The 23,914-nt window shown below is 46.9% G+C and overlaps 1 protein-coding gene across 8 annotated transcripts in view; it reads right to left on the bottom strand.

Moving 5' to 3' along the window:
- Positions 1–22,080, bottom strand: part of PHF21A (PHD finger protein 21A) — a 137,007-nt gene extending 114,927 nt beyond the window's left edge. For 2 of the 8 annotated variants that reach the window (XM_083164512.1, XM_083164510.1), the window contains exon 1: positions 21,545–22,071. The gene's annotated coding sequence lies outside the window, so the exon portion shown is untranslated. Of the gene's footprint in view, positions 1–21,544 lie in introns of all 8 variants that reach the window. The other 6 variants (XM_083164508.1, XM_083164509.1, XM_083164506.1 and 3 more) reach the window with 6 other exon arrangements.
- Positions 22,081–23,914: the final 1,834 nt, after the last annotated feature.

Raw genomic sequence — 23,914 nt, 5'->3', positions numbered from 1 at the left:
GTATTAGGGCCCGACCAAGTGGCTGCCCTACATAGCTGTGTCAGGGAAACTCCCCTGGCAGCGGCCCAGGAAGGCCCCACCGAACGGGTGGAATGGGCTGAAATCCTGACTGGCGGTGACTGAGAAGCATGAAAGTAAGCCTGTTTAATGGTGAGACAGATCCACCTAGCCAGAGTCTGTTTAGACGCTGGCCAACCACGCTTCGCCGAGGAATAAAGAACAAAAAGTGAATCCGACCTTCTGAGATCCTTGGTCCTATTCACATACACCTGCAAGGCTCGGACCACGTCCAGCGAGGCGGAATCTCCCGTAAGAGCTGGAACCACGATTGGCTGATTTAGGTGATAAGAAGATACCACCTTAGGTAAATAATCCAACCTGGTCCGAAGCTCAGCCCTGTCCGGATGAAACACCAGGTAGGGAGACCGTCAGGAAAGAGCGCTAAGATCGGACACCCGTCGTGCCGATGCTAACGCGAGCAGTAACACCGTTTTCCACGTTAACAAACGCAAATCAATAGTGTCCAAGGGTTCAAAAACACTCGACTTAAGATAATCCAAAACTAAAGAAAGACCCCAAGGTTCCTCCGGAGCCCGCACTGGGGGCTGAAGACGGAGAACCCCGCTCAGAAAAGTCTGCACCTCAGGAATGACGGCAAGACGCCGATGAAAGAAAACGGACAATGCAGACACCTGTACCTTAAGGGATCCTAGGCGCAAACCCGCCTTAAACCCTGAGTGCAGAAACTGCAGCAACCGAGACAAAGAAAACACAGCCGTGGGCGAGTTACGGCACTCGCACCACGCCACATAGGCCTTCCAAATACTATAATAATGCCGGAAAGTAACCTCCTTCCTGGCTCTTATCATAGTGGGAATTACTGACTTAGGAATTCCCCGTCTGCTCAACAGTGCGGCCTCAACAGCCATGCCGTCAAACGAAGTTGCCGTAAGCCTTGGTAGGCGAACGGCCCCTGCTGTAGAAGATCGTCCCTTAGAGGTAGCTGCCAAGGATGATCTATCAGGAGCCCCTGAAGCTCGGCATACCAAGGACGACGAGGCCAATTCGGAGCCACCAGAATGACCGTAGAACTCTCCCGTTTGATTCGTTTGAGTACCAACTGAATCAAAGGCAACGGAGGGAACAGATATATGAGGGAATAGTCCCAACTCGCGGTCAGCGTGTCCGTCGCTGCCGCTTCTGGATCCCGAGACCTGGAACAGTACAGCCGCACCTTCCGATTGTTTCTGGAGGCCATCATGTCCACCTGAGGCATACCCCATCGATGGGTAATCTGGGCAAAAACCTCCGGGTGTAACGCCCACTCCCCAGGGTGAACATCCTGGCGACTCAGATAATCCGCCTCCCAGTTGTCCACCCCGGGAATAAAGACCGCTGGACAAGGCCAGAGCATGCCGCTCTGCCCACTGCAGAATTGGACGCACCTCCTGCATGGCCCCGTGACTGCGCGTTCCGCCCTGCCGGTTCACATAAGCCACAGCCGTGGCATTGTCCGACTGAATGCGAACAGCCTTCCCCCGGAGAATCTCGTCCGCATTGGACAAGGCCAGACGAATCGCCCGAATCTCCAAGACGTTTATGGATAGCTTTGCTTCCTGAGCAGACCAACGACCCTGGAAGTGATGTCCCAACACTACAGCCCCCCAACCGCGGAGGCTGGCATCGGTCGTGACTATCGTCCAATCCCAGATTCCGAAACGGCGGCCCTCCAGTAAATTGGCCGACAGCAGCCACCACTGGAGAGAGAGACGGCTGCAAGGGGATAGAATCACCATCTTGTGCATGTGCACATGGGAACCCGACCACTTCCTGAGAAGATCTAACTGAAAGGTCCTCGAATGGAAACGGCCGAACTGGATAGCCTTGAATGAGGCCACCATCTTGCCCAGCAATCGAATGCATAGGTGCACCGACACTCTCCGAGGCCGAAGCACCTGCCGAACTAACTCCTGCAGGGACAACATCTTTTCCCGAGGCAGAAAAACCTTTTGAACCTCCGTATCCAAAATCAATCCCAGGAACACAATCCTTCGAGAGGGAGTCAGCTGAGATTTCTGGTAATTGAGAATCCAGCCATGGAGTATTAACGTCTGGCAGGTCACCTGAATCGCCTGCGTCAACTGGATCCGGCCTTGATCAGTAAATCGTCCAAATAAGGAACAATCCTTACTCCCAGGGAATGCAGTAATTCGACCATCACTGCCATTACCTTGGTGAACAGAGGTGGCGCCGATGAAAGGCCAAAGGGCAGTGCCCGAAACTTAAAATGGAGATCCTTTAACGCAAAGCGAAGAAACTTCTGATGAGGCTCATAAATGGGAATATGCAAATAAGCATCTTTGACATCCAGAGATGCTAAGAATTCCCCCGGTTCCAGACCTGCAACCACAGAACGGAGTGACTCCATTTTGAATCTGTGGTACGCGATGTATTCGTTTAAAGCTTTCAAATTCAAGATTGGTCGAACCGAACCGTCCGGTTTTGGGACCAGGAACAGAGGATAATAAAACCCCTCCGTGCGTTGTTCGGAAGGAACAGGCATTATAACTCCCGCGGACAACAGCTTCTGAACTGCTTGAAGAAGCAACTGGCGGTCCTTCTCCGCGTGAGGCAAACCCATCGTAAAAAATTGATGAGGAGGGGTACAGGCAAATTCCAGTCTGTACCCTTGTGCAATGACGGACAGAACCCATTTGTCCTTGCAAGACCCCTCCCAGGCCTGCCGGAAGTCCAGCAGGCGAGCCCCTACTCTGGGATCCCCCAGGTAGGCGGGCCTGGAGTCATGCTGCGGGCTTTTCTGTTTGTTTGGAGTCTGTGCGACGAGCGCCTGGTCCCGAGGAAGTGGTTGCGCCACCAAACCCTCTGCCTCTGCCACGAGAAGCGGTAAAGGACCCCCTGGACTTACCCCTGAACTTAGGTGCCCCCCGAAAGGAGCGAAAAGCCGGTCCTTGATAAGGCTTTTTGGGAGGAGGAGCCGCGGAAGGTAGGAAGGTCGATTTACCTCCTGTGGCCAGAGAAATCAGCTTGTCCAATTCCGGCCCAAATAGGACATCTCCCGTAAACGGAAGAGCCTCTACCGCCTTTTTAATGTCCGCTTCCGCTTGCCAGGACTTAAGCCATAATGACCTCCTGGCCGTAATGGACTGAGCAGAAATCCTCGCCACCAGAGCCGCAGAATCCCTTGCAGCCTCTCCAATATACATAGCAGACTCTCGCATCTGTTCTGCTAACTGAATGAACTCCTCAGAAGAACCCTGGTCATTCAGACCTTTTGACAAATCCTCCGCCCATTTCTCCATGGCCCTACTGACCCAGGAGATCACAAAGATGGGACGAAGTGACACACCTGCAGTTGAAAAAATCTGCTTAAGCCCCGCCTCCAGATGTCTATCTGGCGCCTCCTTAAGGGCCACCGCCCCTGGAATGGGAAGTGCCGCTTTCTTGGAAAGCTTTGACACTGAAGCGTCTGCTAACGGCAGAGTCTCCCATTTTGCTCTCGCCTCCGGAGCAAATGGATATGAAGCCTTAAAACGTTTAGATAATTGAAACTTTTTTTCTGGAGACCTCCAAATGTCCAGAAGAGGTTTCTCCAACTCAATTGACTCTGGGAAAGTGACTACAGTCTTAGTAGGCCTCCCAAAAATAGAAACCTGCGTCGGCGGCTCCTGCTCGCCAACATTGAGGGTAGACTTAATAGCCTGAATGAGGGCCTCTATACCCTGGGCCTCCTCCTGAGGAACCTCCTCCACTGGAGCGAGAGGATCCTCCTGAAACATATCCCCTTCCAGAGGGTCCCCCGGTTCTTCATCTGAAGTATCTACCTGCAACAATAAAGGAACACCTCTTTTCCTAGGGGGAGGAGGAGCACTTGCGGACCCCGAAGGAACCGCAGTGGTTTGAACTAAAGCATCCACAGACCTAATAAGATCTCTGGCCCAGGAAGGCTCCGCAGCAGACATGGAAGCCAGTTGCAAATGCAATGACCCCCTGTCCCTGCGAGACGCAGCCATCTCTGACGCCAGAGTGGCTAAAACACTGGTAACCCCCTCAGTGTTCAGGATGGGGACCGTCTGACTCTGTCCAGCATCCCCTTTAAAGCAATCCTTACACAAGGATACACCCTTCACATGCTGCGTAAACTGCTGTTCACACTTAGTGCAGACAAACAGCTTTTGAGAAGCTTTTGACTGTGACTTGGTTGCCATACTGCACACACACCCACCTTACACACACACACACACACACACACACACACACACACACACACACACACACACACACACACGTGATAGAAGGTGAAATATGCTAAACAAGCAGAGACCCCAAAAAGGACCCCACACCTAGAGCAGAAGCACCACAATAATAGGGGGAGAGGAGCGCACCTTCCCCGAATTAGGCCCACCTGAAAATCTCTCCAGCGGGGAAATCTCACAAGAGAAAATCCCCTCCACTCACCCAGCGCAGTATCCAGTAATATCCAGGCTGAAGTGGGAGAGAGAGAGCGTCCTGCTGTCCTGTTCCGGTAGACCGTAGAGGCACAGCAAACAAGGGCAGCAGCGTGGGCAGATTAAGAAGTACGAGTACGCTGAGGACCGCAGCTAGGAAGAGGCAGCGTCACTAGCACGCCCCTTCCGTCCTCGTCACAGCGTGCGCTGTGTACAGCGGCGCTGATTGGTTAACTGCTCCCTGCTGGACCAGCGTATTAACCCTGGTCCAGCCGTCACCCAGCGCTATGCGCTCAAACGCCCTGCTCTCTCCGGTGGGCGAAGAGGCCACGGCCCCGTAACACAAGCCGCAGGCGGCTGTGGCGGGACCCCGATGCCGATGCACCGGTGGCCGGAGTCAGCAGCGTGCGCCGCAGGCGGTGCCGCTCTGACCCCTCCGGAGAGCTATCCCACGATGCAGGCAGCCGGCACGCGCTGGCTGCCTGTTCCACATTAAAAAATACAAAATACAAATAAAAACAAAGAGCCCCCAAACGGAGCCCCTTGCCCAGGGATCCGACTCCTCCGGGCACTAAACTAAGACTGAGGTCTGAGGGGGGAATAGAGGGGGAGGAGCCAAGCCACATTTCAAGTTCTTAAAGTGCCGACTCCTCCATTACACCACTCTATTCCCCAGCGTAGACTTCAGTGTCCCCAAGGATGAAGGAGAAAAAAACATAAAAATGCAAACAAATGTGATGCCTATTAGAATGCCGGAAAGTTATAGTACAATGCACAAGAAACACGTTACAAGGGGGTACCCAAAAGAAACAGCAATGTATACAACCTTGTGTATTCGTACAATTTAAACCTGCCATCACCTTCAATGTATTCTCCACTTGAACAAAAACCATTTGTCCAAATGTTTTTTTCCATTGTTCATAACATTTTTTAAACTCATCACCGTTAACGCCTTTTACTACTTTCGCAGTTTGTTTCACCTCAGCAAAATGTTTTTCTTTAAGGATCGCTTTTCATCCAAGGAAATAAAAAAAAAAAAATTGGGGCGGGATCAGGGGAATATGGTCGGTGAGGCAAAAGGTATCATATCATTTTGGTTAAAAAAAAAAAAATTGCCACAAATCAGGATGTCTTTTCCTCAAATCGTCACGGAACCTTTGAAACTTCCAAATAAAAACTTTGTTTAACTCTGGGGTACAAATTCTAAGTGCACAATGGTACAAAAGAGAACTTCCAGAATGGCTTGAAGAATTTTTGTAACCTTTTTTTTTTAGTTCGGGCGGTCAAACGAAGTCCGGAACAAGGACATTTCACTTTGTTTGAAACAGGAGAACCATTTTTAAACTCGTGTTTTACTCCTGGCATCTTCTTGGTAAGTGGTTTACAGCATAACTGTTGTTTCAGCCACGTCCCAAAAAGATACAAAACTTCACAGCAGTACGTTGTTCATGTGAATCAGCCATCACAACTTATTGAAAAAAATAACTTGTTGAAAAAAAAAAGGTAAAAAAGAAAAAAAAAAAATCACTGGAGTCAAATGCTACCTTCCATCAGCGGGTGTACTAACTCAGAAGGGTTCCGCAAACATTCAACTAGCGGCCAAAGCCTGTGCGACAAGCCCCACCCATGATTCAGGATTCTTTTGGGTACTCCCTCGTATGTACATTCACACAATTACATATTCAATACCGGTACAAATCAATGGGCCAAGTGCATCAATTCTTGCTTTAAAATATAATGCCCACACAAACCACAAGGGGCAAAGAAGACTGAGCAGTTATGGGACACAACACAATTACGGTGAAAGTTTGCAAACAGCAAAGGGAGCGGTCACTGATATGGACAGTATCGATATAGTACAGATGGGAAAATATAGGTTTCATTTGGGGTAAATTACCCCAGATGGGGTAAAAATTAAATTCCTGGGGGTAATGGACAGTTGCGCTACTGAGACACAACCAGGCATGTATATGAATCTATATGAATGCCCAGCTGTGTCTTAGCAGCAGGACCATCCATTACCCCAAGGAATTTAATTGTATATAAAATCTATATATAGAATCTATACGCATGCCCAGCTGTGTGTGTTACAGTACTGTAGTGTACAAGGACGCAGTGCAGTATGTCAGGCCCTTGTGTATAACACTCTTCCTTGCGTGATGCCCCGGGACCTGCCTCCAAGTCCGCCGCTTCTTCAGTAGAGTCGACTAGTTGCTGTGCAATATCGGCAGCGCGCAGTCTGATACCACACACAGCCTGGCAGACATTGATGAGGATTACCATGTATGGCTGTGTGTGGTACAAATTCTGTATCACACTCATGATATATGGTAATGGTCATCATCATCATCATCATCATCAATGGCTGCCAGGCTGTGTACCGTACTAGCTGGATTTATCATCAATGTATGTGTCTATTACAATTATAGGATTTCCTTATTTTCAAATCAAGGGGACAAGGTCAGCGTATCTAAATATATTTTGGGGTAAAAGGTTAAAAAAAAAAGGTCCCCCTGACCCCTGGTCTAGATAAGCACCATGCAATTAGAGGGAAATCAATTTATAGCAATGCCGGACTGCATACATATCGGTCATTTATGGTGTGAGAGAAAACATTCTATCCATCGCGTACAACTATAATACACCCAATGTGACCATAGCGCAGGCATCCCTGGTGCTCTCTTCAGTGGGACAAACTGATCCTCCCACGTGTAACCCAGTACAAGAAATCAGTTGTGGGGTATGTACTGCTCATTTACCTACAACCCCATGCGGATAACACGCACCCCACTGCCAAGACTAATCCACTCTAAATACATAGACATCAAACATACAGGTCATGGGACCACTGAAGGTCAACAGTCCCTAAGTCCACACATGAAAAAGGTTGACACGCCTACGGTTCATAGGGTCAAAATGTCATCAGGTCGATATTGGGTAGGTCAGCAGTCAAAAGGTCGATATGGGTTCTTCACTTTTTTGTCCCTAATGTCAACACAGTCCACATGAACACAGAAAAAGTGCACCACGTCCCCTCGCTACAATCGGCACACTATTCTATTGTCCCTCCACACCCTAGTCAAAGGTAAGGCATGAAATACCGCCTGTCAGCACACGTCGGCTCAAAAAAAAACCTGAAAAATCCATGTCAACCTTTTCACTGTAGACCTTCCCAATGTCAACCTAATGTATGTCGACAAATATACTTGGGGAGTGTCTACAGGCATATGAATTAATGTATACAAGATACAGCAACAGTGCCTGCAGTCATATTAGAGAAGACAACAGGTGAAAACAGAAATCACTGGGAGTAGCGCCCTTAGAACCCTCAAATGATTTGAATGGCAAACTGAAACATTTTGACTGTCCAACCCGCAACGAATCATTCAGAATGTAAAGCGGCGCAGCAGAGTTCCAGGACCAGACCATTGCTAGGTAAGCACAGAACTCTGTGTGACTTTAAAATATCTTCGTTTACTGCACAAAAGTATAAAATGTTCACATTTTCCATTCATGTCTAGATGAAAGTGATCTGGAATTACCAGCAAATACAATAGATTTCTCAGAACACTTTGCAGATAATTGGAGACACACAGTATACGGCTAGATGAAAAGTTATAAACTACAGCAACAAATCATCACAGCATGGATTCCCAAGGGTGTCCACATAATGAGAAGTACTGAGCGCCTGCTGACACTGGGAGAGGACTACACTCACTGCTGGTCACCTATAGGACAGGTTTCACTAGTTGTAATAATAGAAAGCCAGAGGGAGAAGGACTGGATGTCCGCAAAGAGGCAGCGCTCGTACGTCTCCCTTTAGCTCGCTGTCCGTGTAGTGATGTCAGGTGCAGCAAGCAGACAGGACGCAACGCACTGACCCGAAGGTCTTGAACCTCACAGTGATGCTTATGTGTTTGTTGTTCAATGTGTTCTCACAACAATGCAGCATTGGGAGATATTCCCCACATTCAACAAGCGCCCGCAGCAAGTCCTCTCCACCCAGTCGCGATGGACACCTATGGAGCAGAACACCAGCTACACCAAAGCCATACACAGGCCCAACTTCTTTAGTGTTCATTAGAACACCCTGTAACCTGCAGTGACACCCCATGCAGGAGAGAGGAACTGCATGTGTTTTGAAAGGTGCAGGGTGCTATAATGACCACTGTTCTACGCAGAAGCTAAAGTTCTGAGTCACAGGTAAAACTACCACAACAAATCCGGTCACCAGATGCCAAATCTGTTCCCAGTTTTGCCACACCACACATGCCAACTCATTAAATCACTGCCCCAAGTAAATGAGCATCATTTGCATTGGCCATTGACAGCGTACACTCATCAAAACATAGTGATGAGCAGCCCAGTGTGTCACTATCTCCTAGCGATTTACTTACTCCCCGGGGTCAGTGTTCTCACTGGCCCTGACAGATCGCTGTGTAGTGCTGTGTGCGGAATGATCTCCCCACATCGCTACGTGTGGGCCCCTTAAGCCAGACATCCCTTTGCTAACACCCCTTTTATACCAAATATCCCGGATCCGACCTGGCATTTGGAACAAGGATCTAAGCCTGGTCGGATCCGGGATTTACCCCATTTACACCGCCCTCTACCCAGGTCAGGACCTGGGTAGAAGTCCCGTGTAAAGGGACACGGCGTGACTCATCTACACCGCCGATGACCCGAGTTTTTGCGGCGTAGACTGTAGAAGGTTGAGCTCTCCTTAATCCTAGGACTAATAACAAAGAGTCCACAGCCAACAAGATAGAAAACAGACGCAGATCATTTATATTATGTGAACGCTAAGAAGTCCAAGGTACATACTGTAGCTGTTATCCTCATGTGTTTTATCAAGTGTTAACGCCATTGAAATTAGCCAGGTGGAACTAGAATGCAACATATAGGAAGCAGGTAAGTGGGTATAGATTATAGATAAATACAATTAATGGTTGTAAAAGTAGAAAACCAACACGATAAAAGTGTTCAACATGAAAGGTGACTGTTCTATGGTATGGCAGTACGCAGTAGGAGCATCATACACCAACTCATAGGGGGAAATTTACTAAGATGGGAATTCTATTTCACATGGGAAGTTGCCGTGGGCAACCATCAAATACTATCTATCATCTTCTTGAAGGTGCTAAATAAATATGTAGATTCTGATTGGTTGCCCATAGCAACATCCCATGTGAAATAGAATTCCCATCTTAGTAAATACCCCCCCCAACAGTCTTAAAACTTCTTAATTATCTGAAAACACAGGTCCGCTCTGGGTTATAGTTCACATACACTGGTACAACTGTATCATGAGTGTATCACCTATGTATATATAGATGTACTCACATACATCTATTGCTATATTCAATTAATAACGGATTCATTCCGACATTCATTTGAATGGTTCCGAAATGCCCTATTCAATGCAGCCAGATCCAACTTTCTGATTTAACTGCGGCACCGGGACTGGGTGAGAGGTGTCGGGAGGCGGCGGGGCTACAAGTGAGCGATGTGGGACCCAGTTGTTCGGGGTGAGCTGCTGCTGCTCCCCCGGCGCTGTCCTCCCTGCCTCAATCAGGCGGATTGAGATTGTCGGAAACGGGGCAAAAACCTATTGGATTTGACCGCGTTTCCGACAAAAGCAGGTGAATGGGCTGCGGCGGCCATTCCACCAATCCACCTGGTTTCTGACAAGTTGGAGCATTCCGACCTGTCGGGAAAAAAACAGGCCTTTTTGAATAGGTCGGCACCCCTCGTCAGAAAGATGGCAGTTTCAGACTTGAATAGGTTGAAAGGGGTTTTGTCCTATTCAAAAAGACTTGGTTTTTTAAAAATATACCCCCTAGCCCCAATACGCCACGCTGTGAGAAGACTGGCACAAGGCACTTCTGCGTCTGGGTCTGAATCAGACCCAATAATAGTCATTTTAGTGTGACATTGGGCGAAACAAATAAATCGCAAAACTTTTATACATTCCTTATGAAGTGATTTAGATCCATCTGTAAATATGAGCGGTATATGAAATCTGTTTTATCGTACTGCTTTACATTGTTTATTGACTAAGTAGTATTGCTAGTGGTAGATTTGTTTATTTTTACATAATCTATTTGAATGTGCATTCAGTGTAATGTACAGGCCTGGACCTGGCTGTTATTATGTAACAGACAATAAACAGAAGGGACGTTCCGATGAATGGAGTATATTTATTAATGATCGGGGCTGTGGGGGTATCCGAATAACTGCAATGACAGGTAAAGTAATCTCACCTATTGCTCAAAAAAATACTTATCGCGGGTATGCGGAATCCCGTTTTTTTTTTTACCTATCCTACTTGAAAATTGCAAACAAGGGTGATCTGTGATGTGAACAGTTGAAAAGTACCCCAAAAAAAATGACAAAGTGACATAGAAGCATAATAAAAAGATTTGAGGGGCTTTGAATGTGTAAAATGGCTGCAATATGCATTTAAAAAAAAAAAAAAAAAAAACACTAAAACAAAAGATAAAAAGCAAGCTTTTTCATGTAAAATAAATGCCCTCATAAAATTTGGTGCCTGATAATGGGTGTAAATATACATATTTGGGTCGATTAAAGAGGCACTTAAAAACACAAGCAAAAACAACTGAACTACTTGCAAGCCTAAAAAAAAAAAAAAAAAAAAAAAAAAAAACACCACAACAACACTTGCCCCCCCCCCCCCCCCCCCCATAAAGTACCTCAAAAATTTACCTTATACCCAGTTTCTATCACTTTGCACTTTTTCACCACAAAAAATCTCATTATGGTCTAATTTAAAAAAAAAAAAATTTAAACCTTCAAAGTGACTAAATGGTCATTAAGGGGGGTGGCCAAGAGGCTCAGCACCAAGTCTGGACATTTTCCTAAACAAATAGGAATTTTCCCAACTTGTCACCTGCTCAGAGCAGGTGAAAAGAAATTTGCGATAAACGTAGCCTTGCTCAGCAGTGTCGCTACGTGTGTAGACTGTGTCTACAGTCCAGACAAAAAAAGTGAAATACACATGTCGCCCTTGCCGTTGTCAACCTAATACGTGTGTCGACCTAAAGGTGTGTACATACGGATAGATTTGGCCAACGATTCAATCTTGTTAAAAAAATCCTCTGAACCTCCTGCACAAACGATTGGTGACAAATGATGAACGACTGAACAACAGATTACACATGAAGGATTGATCTTTAACGATGGTGGAGGGAGAGGGAGCCAGTCAATCAGCCTTACCAAATCGTTCATCGTGCATACACATGAAACGATTGGTACACATCGTTAACGATTGGTCGCTGATCTTTCTGCATGCAGGAAAGATCAGCGACCTCTACCAACGACCGGCGGGTACGCGCTTCGTCCGATATATCGTTCATACACACGGAATGATTTGAGCGATTGGTCGTTTCAATCGGTCGGGAACGGCCAGATCTTTTGTCAAATCTATCCGTATGTATGCACCTTTAGGCATGAGGTGTCCATCCAATGACCCATACCCAAATTTACAGCTAACCCCCTTCACATCACACTTTCTCTTCTCTGTTACTACATTGTATGTAATCTCCCTCTTCAGGAAATGATAGTCCTGGTAAGGAAGGGAAACCAGTGTAATGTGATATGGTCAGCGTAAGACTGGAATCACTTAAGGCCAAATTCCAACAGAATGTTCACCCTTCCTCTCCCAATTTGGGTACTTGTGTAAATACTATACACTATGGCATGGGATAGTACTTATCAGTTACTGTATGTTAGGGTCTGTACTAATATGAACACTTATTTATATAGCACTACCATTTGGAGTAGCGTTCAGAATATTTGTCATTCACAGTAGTCCCTCGCTCATTGGAGTGTACATGCTAAATTCTCAATAACTATTCTAGTCAGCAGTCATCATTTGGAAATTATATCACACCAAGGAAACCCATGGGGAGAACATGTAAACTACACACAGACATGGCTATAGTTATTTTTCAAACCCATGACCCCAGCACTATTTTTAATAGCAGTTTCCTAGCACGGCGCCCATCGCATGCCATACTTAATGGTGTGTGATGCCATATATCTGTCAAATTAACAGGAGTGCTTGTACAATAAAATATCGCATAGCATCGCATGGCAGCAAACGGCATGCGATGCGATTTTTAATTGTACAAGCACCCCGATGGGTGCTTACAATGTTAAATGCCCCCACATTGGCAACGCCACCCCCACTATCAACACCAACCCGATGCATGGCGAGCGCAGCGAGCCCGCGAGGGGCGGCGGTACGCGTCCTCCGACCTTTTCATACCCCCACTGTCCACATCGGCATGGAGATGATTTTAGACAGTGTGGCGAGCGCAGCGAGCCCCGCGAGGGGATACATAATACATGTTAAGTAATCCGTGTCCCCTCGCTGCGCTCGCCACACTATCTAAAATCAACTCCACGCTGACGTGGATAGTGGGGGTATGAAAAGGTCGGAGGACGCGTACCGCCACCGCTCGCCACACTTCGGGTTGGCGTTGATAGTGGGGGTGGCGTTGACAATGGGGGTGCATTTAATATTGTAAGCACCCATCAGGGTGCCTGTACAATTAAAAATCGAATTGCATCGCATGCACTATATTGAGACATGATGACTGTACATGCATTTATGGTATTGGAATTTGGGTTGCGGCTAGAAGCACTTCTGGTTTTTTTTCTTCACTTTTCCCATCATGCACTGTGTCCACGTATACCTGGAGGGGGGGGGAGGGGGTGTATAAATCATGAGGCGAGTGAAGCGTGCCATCATGCCCGAAGCATGACGAGCAAAACGAGACTGCGAGGGTACAATCCAGCTAAAATAAAAATAACCTACACCTACGTAAATTACAAATAAAATAAAAACCGCTGTGAGGGCATCTAACAACTTCCGCCCTCACCTGACATCACATCCTGGTCAAAAAAACAGAAGTGGATCTAGACACAACCATAGTATATGCTAAGTTCACAAGAAACGCCATTCTCTGTTGCGCTAGAATTCAGTCATTAGTTGGCATTGAACCTTGTACCCATAGGACACCGACTGTATTTTACTTAGCTGTATGCAATCGTTCAATGCAAATACTCACTAGGTAAAACCATTGTGTTTTGCCTGTGGTAAATCAGTTGGCTGTAGTTAGAACAGATCATTGAGCGGTTTGGCAAATGCGTCTTGTGTACGTTTGCACACCTCCGGTCAGATACCCAAGGAGCGCCATGGCTATCAAAAATATATGGAAATACCTGCAAATCCCAAAATGCTGTCCTCAAACAAAAAAATAAGAACATCCTTTAAAAAAATAAATAAAATAAAAAGCATTCTGTCTTTGAGACACAAGTATTGTATTTTGCTGGTTTGCGAGCGATGTACAGGAGTGCAGAGTGATCTTTTTGTAGACTCAAATAAGTGTATGTATGGGGATGATTCAGGTTGGCTCGCAAAAGCAAACTCCTTCTTTAGTGGTATGCCCGGAAATTTTCCTGGCTCGGCTGCCGCAGCGGGCTGTCCCGGAAAATTTCCAGGCATACCACTAAGATGAAGGTGTTCGCCAGTGGTTCCTGCAGCTGTGCACCACTGGCGCATCACCTGTCCGAGCAACCATCCCCCCCCCCCCCCCGAGGGGGGCAGGCTCGGGGATGTTCCATGCGGCTTGGGGGGGGGACATCCTTGAGCCCGCCACCTTTTATAAGTCGGCAGCTGGGGCAGCGGCATGGCCCAGGAGCTCCGGCGTACAATCGCCGGAGCAGAGATGAGGGGGAGGGAGAGCGACAGGAGGGGGAGGTGGCCCACAGCTCTGTGGTGGGTTTTGCTGGGGCAGGACAAACCTGTCCCATGCTGCCCTGCATTTGGGGCTGATGTAACATGTGCAGAGAGAGTTTCATTTGGGTGAGTTATTTTGTTTCTGTGCAGGATAGATACTGGCTGCTTGATTTTTACACTGCAATTTAGATTTCAGTTTGATCGTACCCCACCCAAATGTAACTCTCTCTGCACATATTTATTATTTGTTTACAGCGTCTTATATAGCGCAGCAGATTCCGTTACATCGTCTTATATAGCGCAGCAGATTCCGTTACAGCGTCTTATATAGCGCAGCAGATTCCGTTACAGCGTCTTATATAGCGCAGCAGATTCCGTTACAGCGTCTTATATAGCGCAGCAGATTCCGTTACAGCGTCTTATATAGCGCAGCAGATTCCGTTACAGCGTCTTATATAGCGCAGCAGATTCCGTTGCAGCGTCTTATATAGCGCAGCAGATTCCGTTGCAGCGTCTTATATAGCGCAGCAGATTCCGTTACAGCGTCTTATACAGCGCAGCAGATTCCGTGACAGCGTCTTATACAGCGCAGCAGATTCCGTTACAGCGTCTTATACAGCGCAGCAGATTCCGGTACAGAGTCTTATATAGCACAGCAGATTCCGGTACAGAGTCTTATATAGCGCAGCAGATTCTGGTACAGAGTCTTATATAGCGCAGCAGATTCCGTTACAGTGTCTTATATAGTGCAGCAGATTCCGTTATATTGTCTTATATAGCGCAGCAGATTCCGTTACAGTGTCTTATATAGTGCAGCAGATTCCGTTACAGTGTATTATATAGCGCAGCAGATTCCGTTACAGCGTCTTATATAGCGCAGCAGATTCCGTTACAGTGTCTTATATAGCGCAGCAGATTCCATTACAGCGTCTTATATAGCGCAGCAGATTCCGTTACAGTGTCTTATATAGCGCAGCAGATTCCGTTACAGTGTCTTATATAGCGCAGCAGATTCCGGTACAGAGTCTTATATAGCGCAGCAGATTCCGTTACAGTGTCTTATATAGCGCAGCAGATACCGTTACAGCGTCTTATATAGCGCAGCAGATTCCGCTGCGCTTTACTATTGTTGACAGCGATAAAACAAACTTGGTAACCACAGACAGACTTGGAGGTAAGAGGGCCCTGCTGCAAGCTTACAATCTATAAATTACATCTGCCCCACCTGCAGTGCACATGGTTTTCCCCTTTAGAGAGAGATTTTGCGAGTCAACCGGAATGAATTAGGCCCTATATACAGTGATGCATTATCAGTTATCACTAATTAATACTTTATTAAGTAAAATTGTGAAATTTACAAGTGCAAGTAATAAAGTTCGATTTCTGCTTATTCGTGTACAATAAAAATAAAAAGACTGCGTATTCCGTACCAACGAAATGAAAAAAACTGACATTTTATTTTAAATGAAAAATAAATAAGTGGACATTACACGGATTGCATTGGAGCAATGGATAACGCTGGGAGAACAGCCGTGAACAGTTACTTGCCGTTTCCCCTGTGATGTGCAAGGCCTCTGAGCACTTTCATCATCTGATAGGGAAAAAAAAAACTACAGCAAAACAGTCTCAGTCTACCAAATGTGCTAACATAACAGAATGTCCTGTACAGTGCCTGGCATGCATTAGCATCCTTCTACACATGCTCGAGCATACGTACTGATGCTACACAGATCAAACATGGAAAAAGACAAAAGACTGCAGCCACTCCCAGCACTGAAACACATCAAATTCATTTCCCTGCCAGTAAGTAAATAACAAGCTCTCGGACGGACTTCTTAGCCACCTGTCCCTTCGAAGCCCTCGGTGGGCCAGATGGATTGCAGTGTGCGGAAATACACTGCCGCCAATGAAAAGCTTCACACTGTACCGTAGTAAAGTTGTCAGGGAGGTAGGCTTAGGCCTAACAAATGTAACAACAATTAGCATGCCTGAACCGCAAAAATACACAAACATAAATAAATGGCATTGCGCCGTACACTCGGTGAACGGCACGGAGTGTATATACTTCTATTCATCAACGTGTCGGGGAAACAGATAAGTGCAAACTCCCCGCAGTTACATCTAGAACGAGCTTAATTGCCTAGCTCTAGACCTCAACATCACTTAATATTTCCTGCAGCCGAACAACTGCATGCTTCCAGCACAAATCCCAGCCACTGACAATTCAGCCTCACAAAGGCCAATCGCAAGTCTCTTCATTGAAATTAGGGAATGTCAGGTTCTCGTCACACAAAGCCCCTCAGAACGTGAGCCGTTATTCGGCACATGTCCTCTACAGACCCCTGTAAAGTGTGAGGGGGTGGAGGAAGCATCAGGCCTTCCTGAGTGTTAGAGAATGGCAGCTGTGATTGCAGGAGGAGGGAGGGGGACACAGAAAATAAGACAACATTGGAAATATCCACAGCGAGGGCAAAACTGTGCTAGCGAGCTGACTGATGAATACATTGTTGTGATACATGAGAGCGACAACCAAATGTGGACAACTAAAATCACAGGAGTTCTTTGATTTTATCAAGGAGAAGAGCAACACAATATCGGCTGGGACCAAGACTAGTTGGAGGAGGTTTATTTGCCGATCACCGTGATGCCTATTAGCAACTTCACGTAAACAGCTCATAAAGTCTAAAACACCAACACTGAAGTCAGATATCAGACAATAGCATAAAGGCTAGTGTATCGTATGTATTATTTATTACCAGTTTCTTATATAGCGCACACATATTCCGCAGAGCTGTACAGAGAACGTTTGAACATTCACATCAGTCCCTGCCCCAGTGGAGCTTACAATCTATATTCCCTACCACATGCGCACACAGGCATTCTAGGGTTACTTTTGCTGAGAGCCAATTAACCTAACCAGTATATTTTTGGATTGTGGGAGGAAACTGGAATACCCGGAGGAAACCCACACAAGTACGGGGAAAATATGTGCTGACATATTACTTTTAAGGACCCTTGCGAAAACAAAAGTTGCAACCAGTTCTTTCTCAGTTATAAAGATTAGGTACTCTGAAACTACTATGAGTCAATTTGATACAAGCATAGACTGGCATCAGCATATCCTTTTACAAACTTTTGTTAAGCCCCGTACACACTAGACGACGTGGGTCCAGGATACTATAGTTCAGGCATATCCAACCTGCGGCCCTCCAGCTGTTGTGAAACTACACATCCCAGCATGCCTTGCCATGGTATTGCTATTAGGGAATGCTAAAACTATTGCAAGGCATGCTGGGATGTATTGTTTCACAACAGCTGGAGGGCCGCAGGTTGGACATGCCTGCTATAGTTAATATCAGCCATGGCCAGACGATATTGAGCACACACACTGAATGATATCGGTAAACAATGTCATTCAGTGGCGTCACCGGGACTCGCCGAACATGCAGGACATTTGGCTAGATCGCCAAACTGACCTGCATGGTTCAACAGACATCAACGGTCCTTAACGACGCCCGGGAACGTCAAAGTGAAAGATCACTCGGAAATGGTCTTCACAATATCCTCTAGTGTGTATAGGGCTTTAGAAACACAGAGGGCCAGATGTATCAACCTTCAGAACATGATAAAATAGAGAGTGACAACCAGCTCCTACCTGTCGTTTTTCAAAATCCATTCCGTAACATAGCAGGTAGGAGCTGATTGGCTGGCTGTTTATCACTCTCCATTTTATCACGTTTTGAAGCTGGATACATCTGGCCCAGAATGTGACAGCGGAGAAGAACCACTTGGCCCATCTAGTCTGCCCTAGACACAAACATACCCTAGGGTCAATTTTTGCCATGAGCCAATTTGACCTACCAAAGCGAAGGAGAATGTACAGAAAAATTATTACATATACACAGAATAATCCAGAAGTTATCATGAGTGCAAAAAAAAAAAAGGGGGAGAGATAAATTCACCGTGGCTAAGTGTTTTTATATAGGTCACTACAGGTCATGTGTAATACTTTATAGCAGACACACACACACACTGCTTAATACACAAAATAATGACCACCGCAGATACGTTTTTGAAAAACACATAGTCATGTCCCCTTAAACCAGTGATGGGTGACACTACTGGCAGACCCCCAGGGCCAAACATGGAGCTTGAAACGGTACTTATATGTTAGTTGGGCGCCCACTCTATTTAGGGGTGTGGTATGTGACTCCGACAGTCGGGATCCTGACTGTCCGGACACAGACAGCATGGCAAGTGCAAAAAAGCCCCTTTCGGACAGCTACGCTCGCCACCTATTCTATTCTCCCTCTATGGGGGTCGTGGACCCCCACGAGGGAAAATAGCGGGTGTCCATCGGGCACCCGGCTGTCAGCGTTTTGACAGTCGGGATCCCGACGTCGGGTAAATGACTGTCGGGATCCCGACTGTCGGAAACCCGTATTTAGTACGCTCATACCCCCACTATCCATGTCGGCATGGAGTTGATTTTATATAGTGTAGCGAGCCCCGCGAGGGGACGTAGAAAACTAACCAAATAGCTTAGTGGGCGCCCAACTAACATATAAGTACCCTTGAAACCTTCACCTGCGGCCCCCAGTACTTTTGTAGTCATTTTTGTTGTGGTGCTTGTTTTGCTAAATTCCTGCTGACATATTACAGTCATTTTGCCTTTTTCCTGGATTACATTTATTAATTTACTTTACAGTCCTGCAGGAGGTTAAATGGGTCACATAATGTGGCCTATAATGTGTATCCAGTTGCCTATCACTGCTTTAAGCAAAAGAGCATTAGATGCAATTGTACATACTGTCCGGTAAACCAGCAAATGATACAATTCACACATTCAACAAATATTTACAGATGCACTGAGATATATGAGAAGATTTATGTTCAGAAATAAGTACAAATTACACTCATCTTCCACTAGTGAATGGATCCACTTTCCAGAAATACAAGTCACCCCGCAACAAAGATATTAAAAAAAAAAAATCGCACACAAATAATTCAGTTCCGATCAAATATTCAGGCATGATTAGACGATCACAAGAACAACAAAACTTTAGGATAACGTCGCACTATAACAATCTCATGTGTTGTGTCAGCCAAGTCACTTATACAGTATGACATGCCGCAAACCACAAAACTTTGCCACTTTCTCTTTACTCTATGAAGGGTGCTCACTGCCGCACACATCCTGCAGCCGCAACATACACAAACTATGAACTCTTTATAAACTGTATCTTAAAGAGTAACGATATTAATAAATATTGTTATTATTACTTATTATTTCTCCTGTATCAGTGAAGGCCAACTGATACACTTTGCAGCCCTACTGGGTGGCCCTTTAACTTTCAAAGGAGCTACACCAGTGGCTCCCAAACTTTTTGGAATCACGGCATCCTAGTTGTAAGACTTTTTTCACGGCAAGCCCTAAGCCAAAAATTATACAAAACGAAGTAGATTGAGTTTATAGGTTATCGTTGTGTTTATATGTTGTCGTTAGGTTTAGTTATGTGGTGAGGAACACCATTTGCGTCTGTTTGTATGGGATCCAGTCACTTTCCCGGAGGTCGGAATCCCAGCGGTCAAAATCCTGACCCGCCGAAATCCCGGCACTTTGTCCCTCTGTGGGTGTCCACGACACCCATACAGGGAGAATAAATTAGTGTGGCGAGCGCAGAGAGCACGCAAGGGGGGGGGGGCAATCCGATGCCCCCCCCCTTATCAGAATTCCGGCGTCGGGATTTTGACCGCCGAGATTCCATACCAATCCCAATTGTACATATAGTTTATGATTGGCAGCCTTACCTACTGGTTTTGCCTATTACATTGACCATAAATAATTTGAATTGATCCTGGACCACCAACTGCCCCGGGACACCCCAGGGTGTCACAGCACACAGTGTGGGAACCTTTAATCACAGTAGTAAATTAAGTGCATGTAATGTAATCAATGGAAGAGACAATTCTATGTAACAGAATCACAGTCTGCCTTATAAACAAGGTACTACAAATATAACAAAACTGCAAGTCAAGGCTTGATGGGCCATACTGATATAACAAAAGTCCAAACATGGCATTAAAAGGTGCCCACACACACATGGTACGTTTTGAACTAGATCGCATCACATGTGACGCACTACAACAGTGTGCGATTTGAACTAGATGCGATGTGATCTAGTACAAAAAGTACAGGCTGCACAAACTTTGTTGGCTTGCGACATGAACCCCCCGTGAGCGCAATTCGCAAGCCAAAAGTAACACTGTGTGATGTCAACGACAAGCGACGCGTTTTGAACTAAAAAGTTACAAAGGCATCGGACAATCGCACCGTTAGTGATATTGACATTATAAATGGAGTGCAAATGAGCGCACAGAATACGTGATGACGGCATTTAAAATATTTGGGTACTATAAGTCAGTGATTGGCTAATGTACTTTGCTCAGTGCTGCAGACCCCTTGTAACGCCATATAAATAAAATAACGGATAATAATAATAATATCATCATGTGGGATCATTTTCTGGAGCAGTGTAAGACCGAACAATAATGATATTAGAAGGAAAGTAATTAACAAGTACCTGTCTATTGTAATATGGGTGTTGTCATTACTCACAAAAGTTATGTTCTGTCATTGAGACACACACACACACTTGATACATCATTGTCACTTATTAGGGACAACACACAAAAACAAACACAACCGTCGCACTTTCCATAACCCCCAACACTACCAATGGCACAAGCATAAGACTGCTGTAAGGAGTTGCTGGGATGTGTAGTCCCACCACACGCCGCCTAGTCAGCTTTGCACTGCAAGCCCATGCAGACTCCCCATACACATGATGCACAAAGCAGATTGTGCAGAGGAACAGTACAACATCACTACAGGAGATCTGTGCAGCTATCCCACATGAAGTGCATTTGGGAAAGGGGGGGGGATGCAGGAGAGGTGCAGTTAGTAAGTGTGCACTCACACTCAGGTTATAACGTAGTCACAATCATCAGAGTTGTGCTTATTCATCACTTTAAATCAGTGTCACACTCATCACAACACCCCCCCCCCTTACTAACTTACACTAGTGCTGGGTGCTGTGCCCCCCTCACCTCACTCAGGCAAGTGACTCTCCTGTGAGTGTGAGAGACCCCCAGTGCTCAGCTGTCCCCTCAGCACCACACTCCCCGGCTCCCGGGCCTGCTCAGCCTCACTACTCACTCACAACTTCCAGCTCCCACTCCCCCCACCACCCCCAGCCCCTGTGCCCACCCGGCCTTAGGGCCCCCAGCCTAGCACCCCCCAGACCCACACCTGCTGCAGGGGTGCCCCGCTCCGGGGGGTGGGGGGTCGCCGGGACTGCTCCCCACTCCTCCTCCTCCTCTTCTTGTTTCTTTCTTCTCTTTTCCTCCTCTTCTTTCAGGGGAGGGGGGAGAGGCTGTCACCGCCACATCTTCCCTCACTGCCCCCCCGGCCCCCACCGGCTGGGGGTAAATAACACGGGGGGCACCCCCCTCAACTACCAGCCCTCTGCCCCCTTCCAGGAGAAGGAGGTGGGGGGGAAGGAGAGAACGGATAGGGGGGGGGGGAGGTGGGGTAGGGGGGGATAAGAACAGAGTAAGGGGGGGGGGAAGCGGCAAAAGGAGAATTAATTGCCCCCGGCCGGGCAAAGGGGGGGCAAATAAATAAATAAAGAGAAAGTGATGGCAAAAGAAGAACTCTCTCCCTCCCCGAGCCGCAGTGCACCCGGAGCTGGATCCCTCCGCCGCACTCTCTCTCCCCCTCCCCTCAGCCCAGGCGCGCTCCCGCGAGGTCCTATCCGCCGCCGGAGCGGTGGCGGGCGCGCGCGCGCTCTCTCTCTTCCAGGCTCCCGTGACGTAGGGAGAAGGAAGGGGAAAAAAAAAAAAAAAAGGACCCGAGCGGCCGGCGAGCGAGCGGAGGGAGAAGAGGGGGGGGAAGGAAATTGTGATGGGACTCGGGGAAGAGAGCGCCCGCCAGCCAAACCGCACCGGCAAGTTGGCTGGCCGGGAGCTTTTACCCCCGCCGCGGAGAAACCCCGGCCCGGTGCGGTCGCGGGGAGCGACGGGTCCCCCCACCCAAGGAGGGGGAGGAAGGAGAAGGAAAGAGCGCACTACTTGACGTGTCGGTGCGGCGGATTTATTTCACTTTGCCTAAGGAACGGGGTGTGATTAGGCTTTCATTGCCTAGGGAAAAAACCCGGATGTAAAGTCAGGAAAAGTAAAGTAAAGAGAGAAGTGGAGAGAGAGAGGGATCAAGAGGGGGAGATCAGGGGAAATGGGGGTGTGAGACAGAGGTGAGGTTACCATGGGATCTATTTTATTTTTCTCCCTTTGGGGGGGGGGGGGGGGTCTGAAGTACAAAGAAAAGTGCAGTATGTGATCAATGTATAGTAATAAAGATGAATCTGTTATTTATTAGGCTCGCACCTATTCTGCAGTGCCTTCTGGGGAATGTTCCAATCATTCCCATCAGCCCCTGCACCGGTGGGGCTTATGCCCTGTACACACCATACAATTTAGCAGGGATGGGGAACATTTGGCCCTCCAGCTGTTGTTGAACTACACATCCCAGAATGCTTTGCTACAGTGTTAGCATGGCCATAAAGCAAAACTGTAGCAGGGCATGCTGGGATGTGTAGTTCAACAACAGCTGGAGTGCCAAAGGTTCCCCATCCCTGCAATATAGGAACTATAAAAAAAAAGGAACGACCTGTATGAAAACACTGTACGCTATTGTTCGGTGATGTCAGCGGGAACCCCACGGAACTACCAGTCATTGACAATATCGCCAGATTGGACTGCAGGTTCAGACGATCAGGGTTATCGTTAACGATCTGAGGGAGTGCGCATCATTAGCGAGATAATGGGTACAGCCTGAACGATATGTACAGTGATATCATTCATGAAAATCGGATAGTGTGTACCCAGCTTTACACATACCTACCCAACTGTCCGGATTTTCGCAGTCTCGTTTTTCTGGGACTGTCCCGTGGTGGGAAGGGGGCAGTTGGGAGTCACAAACCCCCCTACATCCCCCTGGGAATAGACGCTAATCACTGACACAGCAGGGCTGGGGGTCATGGCCAGGAGTTCTAAGAGTGCTGGCCATGCCCCCACAGTGGCGAGACCGGGGGTGTGGCCTCGTAGGAGTACTGTGATCAAAGGTCATGCCCCCTGATTGCAAGGCCACACCCTATATTTTGGAAGGCATGCACAAATGTCCCTCCCTCCAATGTTGGAAGGTGTGTTTACTAATACATGGACAATGTACACAATAGGAGGTACGTTTGCTAAGATGGGAGTTTTATTTAATATGGAATGTTGCCCATAGCAATCAATTAGGTTGTATTTCTTATTTATTTAGCACCTTCTAGAAGATAATAGATGGATTCTGATTGGTTGCTATGGGCAACATCCCATTTTCAATAGAACTCCCAACTTAGTAAATATACACCTATAATGCCTGTAAATGCTGTTTTAGTGTGGGAGGAAACCCATAGAAAATCAGGGGTAAAATGCAAACTCCACACAGAAAGGGCAATTAAGTAATTTTCCATGCACCGCTAAGTAATGAGCGACTGATGGAGCAATTAATTTGCTGCACTGATCAAGCACAACGGTCACAGGCGCCGACAGCTCTACCTGGCCCCAGTAAAAATAAGGG

The sequence above is a fragment of the Crinia signifera genome, chromosome 11 (genome assembly GCF_055691185.1).
Source record: "Crinia signifera chromosome 11, ASM5569118v1, whole genome shotgun sequence".
In the NCBI taxonomy this organism is placed as follows: domain Eukaryota; kingdom Metazoa; phylum Chordata; class Amphibia; order Anura; family Myobatrachidae; genus Crinia; species Crinia signifera.
This window is presented reverse-complemented; position numbering and strand designations above follow the sequence as displayed.